This window comes from Phalaenopsis equestris, unplaced genomic scaffold, assembly GCF_001263595.1.
Source record: "Phalaenopsis equestris unplaced genomic scaffold, ASM126359v1 Scaffold000596, whole genome shotgun sequence".
Taxonomy (NCBI): Eukaryota; Viridiplantae; Streptophyta; class Magnoliopsida; order Asparagales; family Orchidaceae; genus Phalaenopsis; species Phalaenopsis equestris.
In genome coordinates this window covers 614,625-628,802 of record NW_018165036.1, presented here as the reverse complement: position 1 = coordinate 628,802, position 14,178 = coordinate 614,625, and the positions used below count along the sequence as shown (strand labels likewise).

The following is a 14,178-nucleotide window of genomic DNA, read 5'->3' as shown; positions in this document are numbered from 1 at the left end:
TATTCTGGATATACAGCACGTCGCTTCCAGGGGACGCCCTAGCACTTACACAATGATCAAAAGGATTTATGTCATGATTTTTTTCGATAAGTTTACGCTGGCCATCGACAACCTAACGCAACCCTCCACTTTTCACATCCGGGCTCCCCTCCACTTTTTCAAAAGGATTTATGTCATGATTTTTTTCGATAAGTTTTACGCTGGCTATCGATTACCTAACGCAACCCTCCACTTTTCTCATCCGGGCTTGAGACCGACAACGACAGTGTTATACAATGCTTTAATTACATTTCAAAAAAAAAAAAAAATCTAATTCTAGGGATCTTCGGCTCGAGTGTTTGACGATCCTCTGTCCGTTACGTTATCGCCTTCAGACTTCTCTCTTCAAGCCGCAGTTGAGGGCGCAGAGAAAAGCTTCTTGAATTTATCTCAATCATACTACTTTGGGTTAAGCATCCCAACCCTAACAAATTGGTCAATGACGAACCTAGTACCTGTCTTTAGATGAAACTTGAGTGTCAAAAAACTCTTAGGGTAACTTCATCGTGTTCACCTGTCCTGTCAGTTCGACGTTATCTTCTTGAACAACAACTATCCACTCAGACGCAATCTCTAGCTCCGTCTCAGCCTCCTCCAGTCAAGCCTCTGCTAAGGTTTCCCGATCTTCAGCTGCTCTCACTCGGGTCTTCGCTTCCTTCTCGTCTGCCTTCAAAGCTCCCTCTCTTACTTTGAGCTAGAGTGAGCAGAAACAATGCATGCCCGCGAGTCCCAACAATTTGTATCGGTTGACCAAATGATTGAGGTCCCTTGGCCAAAGCTTATTCAGGTACTTTTAGAAGCTCTCCGAGCAATGCACACCAGCAATGGTTGAAGCATACTCTGTTGTCCCATGAGCCTCTGTGAACCATTCCCTCAACAATTTTTTTAGGGTGAAGTGGGAGTCCGAGTTGATGAAGACCTTCGACCACTACTGCGTCGGATTTAGTAGTCCTAGCCTCTTTTTACTTTTTCCTTAGAGGCAACAGAAGAGAAGATTTAGATTCATCAGTTGGAGCTTTTCCCTTCCTTCGATGCGCTTCTTTCGAGGCAGGCAATTCATCCTCCGGGACAGACTCCGACCCAATCTCCTCTTCTCAATTCTGGGCTTTCTTCCATGCCCCCCATTTCCATCTCTTCGACCAGTTCAACTGGTGACCCTAAAGAACGCCGGCTGGCCTCCCCTCTTTTAGACAGAAATAAAGCCTGAGAAAACGACTGAGGAGCTCCCTGTGTCGACACTCGTCGGACCGTTCCGACAACTCTCCAACGTCTTATCCAAAAATGCTGGGAGTTCTCTCACCCTCTTGGTGACGCTCCCTTGAAGGCTTACTTTCATCAAAGTGGGTTTTCATTCAATCGATACCAAGTCCCCAATGATAATATTTTGAATAACAATTGTTCTTTTAAAAACGAAATGAATGAATTACGAACCCTAGATAGCTCCAACCGTCGGGTCAACCTTGTGTTCTGCTTCATCTTCATCTATCGCTTCCTTGGTGACCTTGGGAGCGACAAATTTTCTTTTCTTCCGCTCTTTATAGGAAAGCCGAGAGATCTTCTCAATCTGTCTCTGTTTCTCATTTGATGCGACCCACAGTTCTGGGGGTCATGGTGCAAACCGAGCAGGATTCAACACTCGATTCATCGTCATATGATCTGTGTATTGAATAAATGACAGTTGTTTGCCCACTCGGTCAATGCCAGCCCCTGAATCAACATCGGGTCTCCTTTTTCTTGTATGGCTCTCCAGTTGGCCATGTTGCAATCCCTCAGCCTTGGCAAACTGCATGGAGAAAATTAAGCATCCAATTTTTTATCTTATTCTCAAGATCAACCAAATGAAACTTTTGTGTCGATCCTAAAGCAATGTAACCATCCGGCTCGACCTTGAAGAACATATAAGAAAATAACTCTCAGGACTAGGGGATCTCCATTTGCCAGCAACATATCATGAATGTTATAACAGCCGCAATTGACTTCAACTTTATTTGCACATGGATTACTTCATAATAGTCAGGATTGTTCGAATCTCGGGGCAGAAGGGTAGCCAAAGTCCCACCGGAATTGGTCTCTATAGAAAATTAGATCCTTACTGAAATCTTCGATCGCCTGAGCTTTTGTCCCCCACAGCTTCGAGCCTTGTGTTCGAAATATACATGTAAGTGCCTTCAAGCTAATCAACGTCGAACAATGAAAGATAAGACATCATATTCGCTGGCATCGAACCTAAGAGAAGTATTTGGAAGCCATGCTAACTAACAACAATGAATTGATCCAAGGAGAGACAAAAAACGACTGAAGGGAAAGGAAGGTAGAATTTATAAACCACAAAAAACTTTTTACTCTTTACCCTTATATATAGGGTAACAAGGAAACCAAAATGTCGCAGATCTGTGCATCGATGTTCGGAAATTTACATCAAATCAATATAATATTCGAGAAAATAAAATGACTGATAAGATTTTGAAAATTCGCAAAATAAAATATTTTCTTATTTATTCAAGATAAAAATATTTTACACTGGATTCTTCAGTTGCTTTGGTCGATACAAGACCTCGACTCACTAAACTTTGTTATTGTGCTCGCCCCCAAAGTTAAGTCTCTCAAAGCTCTCCTCCTCCGCCCGAACCCGGAGGATCGAGCAAGTCTCTGCCAGTTCCATTCAGAGAGTCGCCATGTCCGCCCGGAGGGCCTCCAACTCTAATGTATGCTTCTGATGATGGGCTCCTAGCTCTTCCTTCAAATTCTTTATGGCCACCTCCCTTTCTAGGCTAGCCTCCTGAGCGAAGGAGTTTTTTGTCTCGTCCATGTGCGAGCCAGGATGCTGGCGATTCTCGCTGCCCGTTAGTCTCCCTTTCAACATCCCCATGATGGCCAGACAAATGACCAGCCACACCTCTTCCATGGGTTAGAGCCGACGGTCCCTCGCTCGCCTTTGAAATAGGAATTTGGTCGACTCCCATCATTGATGAGTCGATGATTTGAACAGTCACATCTGCAGAGTAATCAAGTTTCATATAAAATAATGATGCATTTCCTCAATCAAAGAGAACCGGGTTTCCTCGTAGCAAGGATCCGATCCACTTCAGAAAATTTTGAAAGATGAAAGGTTCTCACCGAGAAGCGGTTGAACGCCCGTCTAGCTAGTTTCGCTGACCGGTGAAAAGGAAACTGGCTCCCCACGCTGTGGGATCTGGGCCTCAACAACCTGGACAGGTTGATGGGCCAACACTTCATTGATCGGTGTAGGGGCAAGGACATCAGGTCTGCCCTGATACCCATCTCTCGATGGAGCAGAATTGAGTCAGATGAGTCAACCTCTTCGTCCTGCACCTCTACCCTTTGCTTCTTATGGGCCCCATGTTTAAATTGTTTCTCTCCTTTTGAACAACTCCCTCTTTTTGGACTCTTTGTATCGATCGATCAAATATCTCCCTTCGACCATTTTGCTATTATGGGCCAGTCCTCATCCTTTGACTCCTTTGCTGCGATTCGGCTCCCCTTTGATTTTCTCATCTCCTCGACATCTTTTGATTGGCAAACTTTTTCAATAGCAAGTCCAAAGCCCTTCATCATCACCGCTTCATTCACTGCCTCCATCGAAGCCTTCTTATCACTCGCTATAAACATGTCTCCTGCTGATAACCGGTTGAAAGGTGGGGAGCTGAGAAAAAGTGAGGGAGAAATGTTAATTAAGCCTTATTTATAGAGATTGCAGGCACCAAAATCAAGAAAGTTTAATTATTGATTGTACTTATTACGCAACAAATAAATCTATTTTTGCATTTAATTTTCTTATCCTTATTGTAGCTATTGCTTTCAAGAATAAAAGAATCGAGAAACTAAATATGTGCATAAAAAACATATTAGCATAAATCTTGAGGAAATCCAACGGGTCCTATTGACAAACACCAAAGAACACTGTCGAGATAGTCAAAAAATGAAAATATCAAACGCCACTTCCTTCAGTCAAAACTCTAAGCCAACTGAACGAAAGGACAGTGGAACGAAGAGATAGGAGCCCAATCCAAAGGGCAGTCATTCATGACTAGCTCTCTCAATCGATTCCGGAGCTCATAACAAAATGGCCAAAGCGCCTCTCACGAAACATCTCTTTAAGCCTTTAAGAAGGCTCTTTGTCCAAGGAGGATTGCCCGTCATATTATGGTGGTACACGCTCTGCCCCTCGGTGTTCCAGTTTATCCTGACAACAAGAGCACCTTTCCTCAAAATTTTGCCTTGACTTTCAGTCGAGCGATAAGGTTGTCCTGTTTATCTTGACCGGCCGAATGTCTTCTGGCCGACCAGAGTCTTCCATTCAATCGAGTTATAAGGCTGTCAGGTCATCAATTCCCCTATTCAAGTGGTTATGAATGTGAGAAGGTGCCAAAATAGGTTATGAATATGAAAAGGTGCCATAATAACTTGTAATGCCTTTATTAAAACATGACAAGCATGTAATTGTACATAGGGTACCCTCAAAATTTATAAATTGGGGGCCATCTCTACAATAAAAGACTACTGATTCACCCTATCTGAACTCTCGCATTTACTACGCACACACACACTCTCTCTTTCTCGTTCTCTCTGTTTCTCCTTACCGTCCTGCGCTCTATTCCTTGAGTGTGATTCACTGGACAAATCTGTGTTCAATAATTTATTTTTTATCGAGATGCTATGATTATGATTATTATAATATTCAACCTTAATGACCCTAGTACAATGTGAATGAGATTTTTGAAGATATGAAGGCCATCAATCTATGTTTGACTTTGAGGGTGGTGTGAAAATAGTTTACTTCCGGAATCATTCAATTGTTCGTGCAGTTACTGTCGCTGCAATAATAGTGATTGCTTTGCTACATAAGATTGTCATAGAAAGAAAAAGATATAATCGTCAACGGAATATTCAACGTCAAATATATCTTTTTAGATTATATAAGGACATTGATTTTGATTGCATTGATATTGTGCGGATGAGAAGAGAACTTCTCAAGTTATGTTATATAATGCGTAAAATAAGATTACTCATAGACATATTTAATATAAAAATTGAGGAACAAAGTGTTATATTATTGCCTACATTAGGATACAACGTTTGTAATGGAGTCATCAAATTCAATTTTCAATGATCCAGGGAAATTGTTGGTAAATACTCCAACACTGTATTAAGAGCTAGAGGAAAACTTCTCCGTGAAATGGTTTAATCTCTACAACTTTAAATTGACTTGAAGATAGACTTAAATATAAGCTTATATCTTTTTCTTAGGTAGAATAATATTTCATATTTTGAAATATTTTTTACGATTAGTTATTTTTCTAATATAATTTATTTGAAAATAGGATTGTGTTGGTGTTATAAGATGGAAGCCACTTTAAAGCTAGAGTGCCTAGGAGAGTGAAGCTACATTTAGAGAAAGAAAATCATATTCAACCTAGAATGCCTTGGCAATAGTGGATTTTGAATTGAGATTCATGTGTATTTTAGCTTGCTGGGAAGGTTTAGCACAGATATAATAGTCATTAGAAATGCAGTTAAAGTAAAAAATGATTTATTGATGTTTCAAGTAAATATTATATGACTGATGGTGGCTATTCCGCTCGAAATGGTTTTATTTTTCTATCTTGCAATAAGATATCACTTTAGAGATTTTAGTTCTAGTCGGTCTACAAATTATAAAAAAATATTTAATTTTGCTATTGTGGCACATGCATTTGGTTCGTTAAAGAAGTGCTTTATAGTTTTGAAGTCAGAGCCTTACTTTTTATTACAAACTCAAATTAACATTGTGCTAATATGTTGAATTCTACACAATTAGATAATTACAAAAGGTGATGATGAGTGGGTAGAAAGAAGTCACTACAACAGGATAGTTCTATCAATTGTAGGTGACTCTCGGGATTGGTTAGATAAATTACTTATGCTATGTGGAAGCACATTATTAATGATGGTTATTAACAATTTTTTTTCTGCTTGGAGGCTTTGTTTGTTTTGTTGTTGACAAGTGAAGTATTATTTTGTAATTGTTTACAACAATTTAGTACATGATATCTGCAATAACGTTTATTTTAGTTTGCATCTTCACATTGGTTAGTTTATGTTATCAGAGATGTATTTTATTTTTCTCTTGGCTTCTTACATGCATTTAAGTGGCGATTTTTTTTTTTGTTGTATTTAATTCCTTTTTAACAGTTTGTAGGTTTTTTTTAATTTAGTCCGATCATTTGCAACATCCCTTTCTCTTATTTATTTTAGCTTTGAAATTATTATTGTCTTCTCTTATGTGATGCAAGACATGAATGTTGACGAACTTTTTTTTCATTATATTATTTTTATTTTGATGCAACATATAAATGTTATCCATTTATATAGGTGTTTTTTTCTTGGAGTCACTTCATTTAACTAATGCTTCTAAAACTTGTAAAAAAAGATTGCATTTCTTTTAGCTTAAAGCCAGAATGGATTACGAATTCTATCAGAATGTGTATGCAAATATGAGAAGTGTTCAAGTTTTTAATGATGTCTATCAAATTGTTGCACAAAAATTAAAAGAAAAATTTGCAATTGATATAACAGCCTAGCAATGCAAAAATCAGCTCAGAAAGAAGTCTTGATTATCATTAGATGATAATAAAAAAATGATTTTGATGGGGCATGAGGAGTATGTGTCACACATTCAAATATTTCTTTTTAGCAATTATCATTTTCAATATATTCATATTAAAAGATGGCTAATATATCGTTATGAATGTTGGCTTCTTTGAAGGATGCAACTTATCCGAGTATCCAATCGCAAGTTATCTGAAGTTGAAGAAAATTTGTGGTGAAGAACATATAACTCGAGAGTGGGCTAAATCTGAGAATTTCTAGGTTTTACCGAGAGATGTTGATACAACACAAGCTGGTAATGGTCGTTTTACAGATATTGAAGAAGTTTCGACAGGAAAGTTAAAGCAATCAATGCCTTCATCTTCAAAAGGAGATATTTAACAAAGGAGTGTCTGCTGTTGATCACAATCTTCGGAGTATATTATTATGATGACAGATAGTGTCAGACAAGTTGCCAACTCATTCCAAAGCACAATAAGAGATTTTGAGGAAAGAAAAATGCTTACAAAACTTTTGGCGAAATTCTTCGTGGAAGAGATGGACAAAATATATTATGATGATTTGTCAAAGAATTCTACAATGTTTTGTTCTTTCCTTTCAAAACCTGTGCAAGCTAAATGAATGAGGAAAGAGTTAGAAAATTGAGTATGTACTGTCAGATTTGTTGGTGGATTTGTCACTCTAACTATATATTTCGGCATTTTGAGATAGAATTTTGATTTTGATGATTGTATTGTCATATTTGGGTTTAGAAACTTTTATGTTTACATATAATCTTGGCTCAAATTATCACATTGTTCTCATTAAATACGGAATGCCTAACGAAACTCTGGATTTTATCTTCACTTCATTTTGGTGAAATTGGCATGATTTGTTAATACTTTCAAGTTGGTTTACACACCAACCGATTTTTATGTGTTTACATATCTAACATTTAAACTTTGCCTTCAGGGCGTTTTGGCATTTTTAATGTTGAGCATGCTTTATTCATCCACATGTGTTTTTGGTATTTAGGTATACAAATTTGGATAATATAATAATTATATAACATGAGAATGTTTTGTTCAATTAGAAAAATTGTTTCATGTACCATTTATTTGATCTTGTTAGTAGGACATCAATTTGAAACCGATAGGATAGGGTTCAATCTTTGCCATTATGTACTATTTTTTCTCTATTCGTCTTTTTATTTTGGGAATTCTCCAGTTGCCTTTGTTGTAGTGATTCATCATCTTTTCCTTAAACATAGTAATGTTGAGTTGAATATGAAATGCAAGATTTTTTTGATTGACCAAAATGCCGTTTATTTATTTTTGGAAGATTTTCATACATACCACTCAATTTCTACGCACATACCATTTTATCCATGCATGTAAAGGTATACGTCACTTTTTAACATTAAAATGGCTGTATTATTGAGGTGATATGAAAGACTTGGGTGGTATAAATGTAAAAATAACAAAATCTATGCGTCAGATATGTAAACACAGGAATTGGGCAGTGTGCATGTAAATGCCCCCCATTTTCTTATCCATAATATTGTGCTACTGCTGTAGGCTTTAGTTATTCAGTATGCTATTATTGGAGACGCACGAGGGGAGAACTGTTATCTTTAGCTAGAAATGATTGTTCTTTTCAGTTTTGTTTGCTAGCAAAATCTTACGATACCAAGAAGACATTCTAATCCAATTATGCACTTCCAAAATTATTGTTTTAAGAGTTTTATCCAATTCTTTTAAATGAAACTAGAATTCAGAGCAGCTCCCATCCTAAGAATGAACTCACTGGACATAATGAATCCCTTGAAAATTCATTAAATAACTCCAAATCAGGCTTCTTCTTCTCAAGGAGGCAGCATATCTACAATGACTCTTTTCGAGGCAAATTGTTAAGAACACAAAATCAAATGTCCGTGAAATATATATACCCACAGGTTACAGCCGTATACACCGAAATTAGAAGTATAGAAATGGAGCTTCGGCTGCACTGAAATTAGAAGCAATCTAATTCACAATTTGAGGGAGGGTTGGGCTGAGGAATGCAAACATTTCCAAAAGGAAAAAAAAACAAAAAAAAATCTTTTAAAACTATTGTACGATGCCTTTCATCTATTGAAAAAATTCAGAACTCCATTCATGTTCTTTCCGATTAATATCCGGATTCTCAGCATTAGCAAATGCATGGTATCGTCTTGTCGAGGATGTCGTGGAGGCGATTGTTACCTTCCCATTTGAGCTGCTATCCGAATCATTTTACTCGGCTCCTCCCAAATGTCATCAAGGACAAGTAAAAACATCTTAGAAGTCACCTTAACACCCTTTTCGAAGTGTATCAAGTGAATTCAAATCAAGCCTTTTTATTTATAAGAATTGAGTGACATATTTGTAAACGTTCAAGTTTAGATGTTAGATATGTAAACAAATAAGAATTGAGTGGAGTGTAAAGAAAAATTAAAGTTTAGCTGTTAGACATGTAAATAAATAAGAATTGAGTGGTATGTATGTAAATGTTTATTCAAATTTCAAGCAAGTTTGAGCATAACCTTCTCTGTGCTCTTCAAGTGGGATTAATTTTGATAACTTTATCTATTCTTACCAATATCACTGTGCGTCTAAAGGGCAACTTTCATCTCAGAAAATATTATCTTACATGAATTTTTAGAAACCCATATCTTGATTGATTAGATCAAAAGATTAGTGATCCAGGCATTTGCATGCAGGGTTGAATATGACAGTAGTTTTATTTTTCTCATTGGTTTTAAGTATTTGCATTCTTCATCTTTCAACAAGGATTTTATGTCAAGCCGACTGGTGGATTTCATCTATGAACTGATAAACATTGTAATACTTCTTGCTTACATTCAAATGCTGTCGAGGCTGAACAATCATCTTAAATTAGGCCGAAGATTCAGACAAATTCATATGCTTGAATAATCTTCTCAACTTTTTTTTGCATCGGGATGGCTGAGGCTAGTATAATAGCCTCAGACCATTCCATACCGATGGAAGGTGTTTTAGGCTCCATCCATCATTTAAATCCGATAAGAGTCCCTGATACACTCTTCCTCCACCCGAGTCTTTACCTGTGCCTTTACAAGCTGATGAACCTGCACCTACTGTGGCTGATGAGGGCCTCCACTATGAGCCAACTGATCTTGGAGAGCAATCCTTGTTGGAGAAAGTAGACATCATTCCTACCACTTTTGAAACAAATATCATCTCCCTTGTTGAGGCTGTAGTGACAGATTTACCAGATCTTCCAATCCAGGCTGATCAGAAAAAGAATCCACAACATACTGCTCTACTTGACTCCACCGATGTTCCCATTTTTGTGATGCAACAAGAACTGGAGACTGATTGGCAGATTCAAAAAGCCAGGAGAAAAAAGAAAGTTCAGATGGAGGGAAAAACCTCCTTAGATGATACTCTTATCATTGAAGCTGGAAGCTCTTATTTCCACAAGGAGGGAGTCCCTGACCAGGCTCACTAGGGGTAAATCCAAACCATCTCATCATGATTAATCTCTTATGCTGGAACATTAAGGGGATTGCCCACCCCCACTCTTTAAAAAGACTTCAACATCTCGCTAGGAAATACAAATTTTGGTGTTTGTCCATCTTGGAACCTTTGGTTCACAAAAAACTCTAATAAAATCAAAAAATCTTTCCCCGATTTTGACCTATGGGTTAATTGCAGCAATAAGATTTGGTTCTTTTCTAGAAAGGAAATCAAATGTTCCTTATTAATTAATCACCCCCAATTTCTTCACTTCTCTTTTGACATGTCAGGCACCATAAGATATATTAATTCTATCTATGCAGGTCGCACTAAATCTGACAGGGAAGAGCTCTGGTTTAATCTGCATTCCATAGGTTCATCCATATCCTCTAGCTGGTTGGTTGGGGGTGACTTTAACTGCATTTCATCTCCCACTAAAAAAAAGGGTGGCAGGTCTCCTAATCTGGCACTCATGACTAAATTCAGTGATAATATCAAGTTGGCAGGTTTGTTTGACGTTGGCTTCTTTGAATCTTAGTTCACCTGGAGAAGGGGGAATCCTTGTGAAAGGTTGGACATATTCCTTCCCAATGATCACTAGTTCCAAATCTTTCTGCACACTTTTGTTACCCATCTTAACTTTGCAGGATCTGATCATAAATTTTTGCTCCTTTCAATTAATGCATCCCTTTGCACAGGCCCTAAATCCTTCAGATATTTGATTATATGGTCTTCCCATCCAGATTTCCTCCATACCATTTCTGCCATTTGGAAAGATATTTCTCATCCTAACCCTCTTGTCAAACTTTGGTTCCTGCAGAAAAAGGTCAGTAAAGTGCTCAAACATTGGAACTGGTCTACCTGTGGGGATGTTTACAGGTTGGTGGAAACTGCTGAGCATGATCTACTTCAATTAAAAATGCTAATACTGTGAATGAAGCCTCTATTTTTGCAGCCAATCAAAAGTTCATTACTACCACTGCTTGGTTTGAGAGTTTTCTCCAATAAAAGGCTGCCATCAGCAAATTCATAGAAAGGGACAGGAATACTAACTACTACCATGCTAGCATCAAATATAAGAGGAAGTGTAATGTCATTCATAACATTCTGAATTCTAATGACATCCATATTCATGATGGTTCCACCATTGCACAAGATGCTGTGGATTATTTCCAGGGAATTCTGCACTCACCTCCTTTGAGAACGCAACTGGACTTTTTTTCTTGTTCCAAGAGGAGACAACCTATGTCAATACACTGCACCCAGCTGATATTCTTACTGAAGAGGAAACCTGGGGTGTTATCAATAACATTGATGCTGGAAAAAGAGCTAGACTAGATGGTTTTACTTCAGATTTCTATAAGAAAACCTGACACATTGTTGAGGCTGATGTGATCCAAGCAATACAATTTTTCTTCAGTGGGAATGCCCTTCCTAGTTGTTTCAGTGCATCTAATATAGTACCGATTCCCAAATCCTTCAAAATCTCTCAGTGGCAGCACTTCAGACCTATTTCCCTCACCATTATTTTTAGTAAAATTTTTAGTAAGATAATTGTGAAAGTTTTGAAGCCTCATCTATCCCATCTCATCAGTCCCAACCAGGCTGCTTTTATCACTGGGAGATGTATTGGTGATAGTGTACTATTGGCTCAAGAACTAGTGACATAGATTGATAGGCCTTGCAGAGGGGGAAACAACTTGATTTACAAACTTAAACTTGATGTGAGGAAAGCATATGACACCATCAACTGGGATTTCATCTTGGACACTCTGAGGGTTAGGGGTTTTCCCCCAGTATCTGTGATTTTATATCAAGGTGGCTGCAAGGTAATGCTAATTCTATCCGCATTAATTGTCGGGCTCATGATTTCTTCACTAATAATAGGGGACTTAAGCAAGGAGATCCACTATCCTCCACTCTTTTTATTTTGGCAATTGATTATTTTTCCAGGCTGCTTGATAATAAAATTTCCTCCAATCCCTCCAATTTGTATCACCATAGGTTTAATCTGCCAGTGAGTCATCTCCTGTATGCATATGATATCATCTTGTTTTCTAGGGCTACCAAGGCTGCTGCCAAGCAAATTATGTAATGCCTTGAGGATTTCCAACAGTGCTCTGGCATGGAAGTCAGTACCACCAAACATACCTTACTGTTTAGCTGCAAAACTAAGGACCATTTTAAACAGTGGATACAATGGGTCACTATGCGCCTCCCTTCAATTATCTTGGGGTCCCTCTCATCAAAGGAAGGGTAAAGAAGATGCAGTTTGACAATGTTATTACCAAGATGCTGGACCTGTTCCTTCCTTTCCGATTGGGGTAGAATTACACTTTTGAAGAGCATACTAACCACCTTTCCACACTATAACTTACAGATGTCTGGGATGAAGAAAAGCACTCAGCTACATTTGGAGAGATGTTTTAACAAATTTTTATGGTCAGAGCAAATGAAGCAACTCCATTGGGCTAGTTGGCAGAAAGTTGCCAAGCCTTTTGTTGCTGGTGGTCTAGGCTTCAAAGGGCTACCCCAGTTGCAAGAAATCAACCTTTGCAAGCTTTGGATTATGTTCAGGCAGCAAGACTCACTCTAGGCTAAATTCTCGATGGGCAAATATTGCAAGGGCACTTATCCCAATCTGGTAGTTTGAAAAATTGGGAACTCTAAACTTTGGGTCAATCTCCTAAGCGTTGGACATCAAATTGAGAATCTTTTCCTGTGGGATCTAGGCCAGGGCAATATTAACTTCTGGTTGGACAAGTGTCCAGATGAAATGTTGCAACATATTGACCAAAATCTCAACCTTCACTTAAAGGTAGTTGATTGCTGGGAGGAGAATAAATGGTCCACTGATCTGCTGCATACCATGCTGACACATTCTTCTGTCTAAGCTATATCACGACTACCCTTTGATGCCACAAGGAAGGATTCCATTGCTACCTCTGCTAGTAAAACTCAAAGCCTGACCCAAGCTATTTACTCCAAACTATATCAGTGGGATTATGTCCCATGGGGTGATTGTATTTGGAACAAATACTTCACTCCTTCTATGTCCTTCTTGGGTTAGAGATTTTTCCACCATTTTCTTCCTAATGATGATATCCTTAAGCTCAAGGGGTTGAGGGGTCCTTCTAGGTGTTGGCTATGTATGCAAGCAGAAGAATCTTCTGTTCATCTATTTTTTCAGTGCCCTTATTCCCAAATTGTTTGGAAAAAGATTACCAAATGCTTAACTATTGACACACTGTTGTTGGATTGGGATCAGCTAACTCTCTGCTGGAACAGTTGGGCCAAGGTAAAGCTGGGTGCAATTCCATTTATCCTTGCATGATTCATCTGGATGGTTAGGAATTAGACAAAATTTTAAAACTGCTCCACTTCTGCTCTGAAGGTTGTTGTCAATTGTAAGACATTTCTCCTTAAACTGATCTCCTACAAGAATTTCCAGAACATCTGCACTTCTTCCTGGCATTATGGCTCCCCTAAATTTGAAGTCACTTGGTTGGACCTACCGCCCCTTTCATTAAGGCCAACACTGATGGAAGTTACTCTGAACAAGGTGCTGGTATAGGGGGTGTTTTTAGGGACCATGCTGGTAGGTGCCTCATTTTCTTCTACTCTACAGTTTCTGTCAAGGATTCTTTGGAAGCAGAGGTAGCTGCAGTCTTTTGGGACATTAAGTTAGCAATTCTGAACCACTGAGACAAGTTACAGGTGGAGATAGATTCTTCCTTACTTCTAAGGGCTCTCACTATTAAGGATTCTCATCCCTGGCACATTACTCACTGGCTCAGAAAGTGTAAGGCACTCCACTCCTTCCATCCACTTCACTTTTATTTACACAGAGGGCAATTGCCCAGCCAACTGGTTGGCCAAGTTTGGGAATGCTTCTAACTCCATTCTTGTTTCCAAAACCCCTTCCTCTTCTCTTGCTTTTCTTTGGGTGGGGACCTTTTAAACGTCCCTTACCTTAGAATATGTAAATGGATTTTGCATGAATAGATTGCCCTTTTCTGAATATATATATATA

At 38.4% G+C, this 14,178-nt stretch overlaps 1 protein-coding gene across 3 annotated transcripts in view; it reads left to right on the top strand.

Moving 5' to 3' along the window:
* LOC110029584 (putative pentatricopeptide repeat-containing protein At1g13630) overlaps positions 1-7,456 on the top strand; it is a 31,901-nt gene extending 24,445 nt beyond the window's left edge. For all 3 annotated transcript variants that reach the window (XR_002294556.1, XR_002294555.1, XR_002294557.1), the window contains one exon: positions 6,806-7,456. The gene's annotated coding sequence lies outside the window, so the exon portion shown is untranslated. The remainder of the gene's footprint in view (positions 1-6,805) is intronic.
* Positions 7,457-14,178: the final 6,722 nt, after the last annotated feature.